The sequence below is a fragment of the Octopus bimaculoides genome, chromosome 8 (genome assembly GCF_001194135.2).
Source record: "Octopus bimaculoides isolate UCB-OBI-ISO-001 chromosome 8, ASM119413v2, whole genome shotgun sequence".
In the NCBI taxonomy this organism is placed as follows: domain Eukaryota; kingdom Metazoa; phylum Mollusca; class Cephalopoda; order Octopoda; family Octopodidae; genus Octopus; species Octopus bimaculoides.
In genome coordinates this window covers 55,484,123-55,489,732 of record NC_068988.1, presented here as the reverse complement: position 1 = coordinate 55,489,732, position 5,610 = coordinate 55,484,123, and the positions used below count along the sequence as shown (strand labels likewise).

Genomic DNA, 5,610 nt, shown 5'->3' with positions numbered 1-5,610 from the left:
TGACTGCAGCCATGCTAGAGCACCGCCTTTAGTCGAGCAAATCGACCCCAGGACTTATTCTTTGTAAGCCTAGTACTTATTCTATCAGTCTCTTTTTGCCGAACCGCTAAGTTACGGGGACGTAAACACACCAGCATCGGTTGTCAAGCGATGTTGGGGGGACAAACACAGACACACAAACATACATATATATATACATATATACGACGGGCTTCTTTCAGTTTCCATCTACCAAATCCACTCACAAGGCTTTGGTCGGTCCGAGGCTATAGTAGAAGACACTTGCCCAAGATGCCACGCAGTGGGACTTAACCCGGAACCATGTGGTTGGTAAGCAAGCTACTTACCACTCAGCCACTATATATATTTACAATATTATTCAAATAAAATCTCAAGATTTATATATTTTAAATTATAATCATATATTAGGAAATAGGTACCCAACTTGACGAAAAGCCTGTCAAGATTCAAGAACACCGAATGTTTTATAGGGAGTGAAGGGCTTAAGCAGAAGAGCCAGATATTGTTGATTTTGTACCTGTACAAAATACATCAACCTTGTAATGCCAGATTGACAGAGGTGAAGGTGCATGGCTTAGTAGTCAGAGGTATTTGGCTCACAATCACAAGGTTATGAGTTTGAGTCCCAGTGGCGTGTTATGTCCTTAAGTAAGACACTATTTCATCTTGCTCCAGTCCACCCAGCTGGCAAAAATGACTTGTACCTGTAATTCAATGGGCAAGTCTTGTCACATTCTATATAAAGCTGAATCTCTCTGAGAACCATGTTAAAGGTACACATGTCTGTGGAGTGCTCAGCCATTTGCACGCTAATTTTACGAGCAGGCACTTCTGTTGAATGGATCGACTGGAACACCCATTGTCATAATTGACAGAGTACCAGTTTAGGTAGACAGAGAGATTTATGAAGTTCTAAGAAGTTACTCAGTGAAGCAACACCATAAATTGTACAATGGTGCATCACCAGCAGCATAAAAGGACCAAAGTCAGTGTAAGATTTTATAAGAGAATGGCACAAGTTATAGTTGCCAATGTGATATTTTTACGTTTGTAATCATACTTTTGTATTTTATATTCAGCATGATTCCTCTATACAGATTAGTCCATAATACATGTATTTGAAAAAGTGAACAATAAAACTCTTACACACAATACAAAAGCTTCTTTCTAAACAGTGCCTGTCATACAGTTTCCCACCAAATTTTTGTAAATTGTAACTTTTAAGAAAGTTTTTTTTAAATATTCTGATTGTGTCAAGAATTTTTTGCAAGAACTTCAACATTTCTGTGTGTGTGTGCATGTATGTTAATAAGGTATGTTTGTATGTATGTATGTATGTATGTATGTATGTATGTATGTATGTATGTTAATAAGGTATGTATGTATGTATGTATGTATGCATGTTGTGTGTGTGTGTGTGTGATGTCATTTTTCGATAGCTTCATCTGTCACATTAGTTTCTTCTTTTCTAAAAGGCAACTTAGTGACTGAGAAAAGAATGCAATGGGCCCTACACTTTCGATTCAGAGTAACTTTGATAGTAATTCTATAAACGTTTGTTTTGATGGTTACCAACATATGTTCATCTCTATTGACCTTTATAGACTCGGTGACAGCTGTCTTATGTTATTGATTGCTGTCACAGCCTCCCCTGAGAGCAGAAACTTCACATTCAGCAGAGATCTTACTCTAGGAGAGAAGCGAGAAGCCCATTGCTAATAATGAATAATAATTAACAGACCCATTATACAAGGTAAAATTTGTTTATTCAGAGCAACAGACATTTCTTTAAGTGAAGTTAAATATAAGAGGTAGGACATTGTTATGACTAAACTCTTAATCTGGAAACCAAATGAATTTAGTTGAAATTTTACATCTTGTATCACATTAGAGATACCAATAACTTGTAAGATTTTGGATGAAAGTTTAAGTTCCTCTTTGTTCATCCCCTCCTTCCTCTACTCATATTGTTACTGCTTCATCTTCTCTTTTTCTACCTCATTTAATTTATCAAATGTTGAAAATATAATTTTTGGTAATATTCTTTAATTGCTTTCATACCTATTTCATAGTTTTATTAGTAAACTAACAATTATGAGTACAATAATTTTTTTCTTTTTACACTGTTTATATGTTGACCTACTTATCTCTTATAATTCTGGTATATCGTTATCTTCATCATCATATATGATAGAATCTCTTGTCAAAGATAACATCTGAGTGCTCAGTTTTCTTGAGTGACCTGTACACATGATTTGTTTCGTGATTAAATGCATGTCCTGTATATTAGCTCACTACCTGCCATCAGGCCGACACTGCCTGTATGGTGTTCTGCACGTCAGATGTCAAAATGATTGCAGAGCAATAAGAAATGAAGTGTTTTGCTCAAGAATACAATGTGCTACCTGATTCAGGAATCAAACCCATAATCTAGTGATTGTGAGTATAACACCCTAACCATTAGGCCACTACCTTCATATACATACATACATACATACATACATACATATGTGTGTGTGTGTATATATATATATATATATATATATATATATATATATATATATATGCATTTATGTATGTATGTATGTGTGATTATATACATTTTATAAAATGTATGATATAAATACACACATACACACACACACACACAAACACACACACACACGTTTTACAATTGTTCTTTATTTCTTTGTTTCCTTTCCCTCTTTTCTTTATATACATATATATAGAAGTACGTATCTAAAGCCTTCAAAGGGATGTTAAACACCCAAGTTCACTGGTTCACTCCAAAGCAAAGAATATAATATGTATGAATCCATATATTCAATATTGGTAAAATATACATATATAAGAATTTGTCCAGGTATCAAAACTGCAAAAATAACTTCCTCTTTAAGAGCGTGTGTGTTTGAAAAGGTTTAACAAAAGTGCTCACATTCTAGAAAAAAACTTCTTCCCCAAAAAGGTTAGCAAAATCTTCATAAAAGATGTCAATATTTTTTAAGAAAATAATTTTTTTAAAAATCACCATTACACTTCAAAAACTGTATTAATTAATCCTCATAGACTTTCGTGTGTGTGTGTGTGTGTGTGTAAAATCTTTATCTTCGAAGGATCAAAGATCCTTCCCTAGGCAATAAGTTCATAGGGCCAGTTTCCCAGATTCTGGGGCATATATATTCCACCCCTAAACAACACACACGTCCATCATGGGATTTTTCTCGTTTGTGCCAGCTTAGTGGACTTGACCAATGTGAAATGAAGTGTTTTTCGCAAGAGCACAACGCATCGCTCGGTCCAGGAATCGAAACCACAATCTTACGATCACTCCTAACCACTAAGCTACACATCTCCACATTCTTTTTCTTCAACGCATTTTTAAAAGGATTTTTCAAATCCAGGGGAAACAACCCAGTGCCGCAGGGAGTTAGTCCTAAAAAGAGTTATGTCCCTTGTGAGACAACGCAGTCGAAGTTTAAGACTGAAAACTATGTGGCCATCAACTTCAAATTTATACATTCCAACCCGGATTAATAACTAATACAATGGATCTCGTTCAGAATTCAAACCACGGGTGTTCAGTTATTTGAGCAATTAAACTACAAGGCTTATTAGTCTGTGAGTGGCTGAGTAATCCAAAGACATATGTACCATTTATCTGATTCTCACACGACATCACAACAGTATGACCAAGCTGCATTTTGGATTACAAGTACAATTCATTTGACGGGCTTCTCTACAGTTTCCATCTTTCTAGTTTCAACTCACAAAGTACAGCTCAAAGCTTGGCTTTAGAAAATAATATTTGCTTAAGATGTGTAGAGCAATCAAATCCTCGATTTAGTGATTTTGATGGGAACGTCTAAGCCATACGTTATATGTATGTAAGTATGTGTGTATGTATGTGTATATGTGTGTGTGTGTGTGTGTGCGTTCGTGTCTTTCTGTCTGACTGGCTGGTTGTATGTATGTATGCATGTGTGTGTGTGTGTGTGTGTGCATGCCTGTTTGCCTGACTGTGTGTGCGTGCGTGTCTTTCTGTCTGATTGGCTGGCTGGTTGTATGTGTGTGTGTGTGTGTGCGTGTGCGTGTATGTGTATGCATGTTTGTCTGCCTGGTTGGCTGACTCTGTGTGTCTGTTTGTCTGTCTGTCTGTTTCATTGGCTGACTGTATGCATATATGCAGAGGTGGGCACCGTTAATCGAAAAGTTAACTTCGTTAATCATTAATCCGTTAACCAAAAGTCAACTTCGTTAACCGTTGATCCGTTAATTCTTTAAAAGGTAACGGAAGTTAACATTAATCCGTTAACTACAGTTTAATACTCCACCGACTTTGTTGCTTCATGTCTTCCAGAAAAATGGATACTTTTAACGGAACTTTCACCAAATAATCGGTTATATCCTGTAGATTGGGTGTATGTAAAGATTTGTTGGAAAACAATTTCTGAGGGGTTGGGGAGAGGAGTTTCGGAAAATTCAAAGGACCCAACATTTTCCCCTCATAACTTACTGGAAAATAGGTATTTTTTAATGGAATTTTATACAGATACCTTTCAAACCATTTAGATTACGATTACAAAGAAGTTTGTTGTCAAAAGTTTTGGAAGGGGGCGGAGGAGTTTCTGGAAAACGGATTTTCGGATCAGATGGCCCACATAAGTTGGAATTTCTCCGTTTTGACTGGGATTTTTTTCCAATGTTCTTCACCAAATTCTTCAGAATGGTGGGAGGCATCTTTTCACGCAAAATAAGAAAAAAATTTTCATCACTTCTGCCACCCCCTCACCACCCTAGTTCGAAACGATTTTGGCCATTTTTTCCCCCTACGCACTTAGAACCCATGAGAGAAACATTTTCGGTTTAAAGATAAAGATTGTTAATAATTTCAGAGGAAAATGTGTGATTTAAGGGAGCTCTGGCTGTTGTTTCTAGCACATCCCAAAACCTCCCTCCTCATTTTTTTCTCACTCATATTTATTGATATTTTTCAATATTTTTCTCCCCATAAACAAATTTTATGGAATGATGATGTCAAAGTAATACACGAGGCCATGTTATGTATGTGTGTAAGAAAAAGAAACCCACCTAAAAATATCTTTAGTATTCATATTAATTTGTCGAATGTAATGCTTATTTGTTCATGTTAGTTTGAATTATTCAGGTTCAAGAGGGGTGTCCACAATAATTGCTTGTGACCTTGTAAATATTTTGCATACAGATTTGAAATTTTGTCACTGGGTGCTTTATATACCACTGGTTTATAGGTTATGTAATTTTAGCTGATCTTGCTGAGTGAATTTGACTTTTATGGACAGGTAAATTTAATTAACAGGTGTAAAAGCAATAACATTATGGATAAACACTAAAATTGAAATTTTTAATGCATCTTACCTGTTTGATTTGTTACTAAAATTATCCCAGATGGCAGCCAATAAAAATGTTGTTACTTTTCAAGATGAGGTACATTAATTTGAATTAATTAAAATACAGGTATAATAGGTACAAGATTTTATTCTTTTGGTAAATATTTCGTACCCTGAAGTGGAATAATTTTTTTCCAGTTTTTTTTTTGGGGGGGGGGGGGCG

The 5,610-nt window shown here is 35.6% G+C and overlaps 1 protein-coding gene across 1 annotated transcript in view; it reads right to left on the bottom strand.

Annotated features, from left to right (window-relative positions):
- LOC106876216 (uncharacterized) overlaps window positions 1-5,610 on the bottom strand; it is a 105,688-nt gene that overhangs the window by 31,015 nt on the left and 69,063 nt on the right. The gene's annotated exons all lie outside the window — the stretch shown is intronic.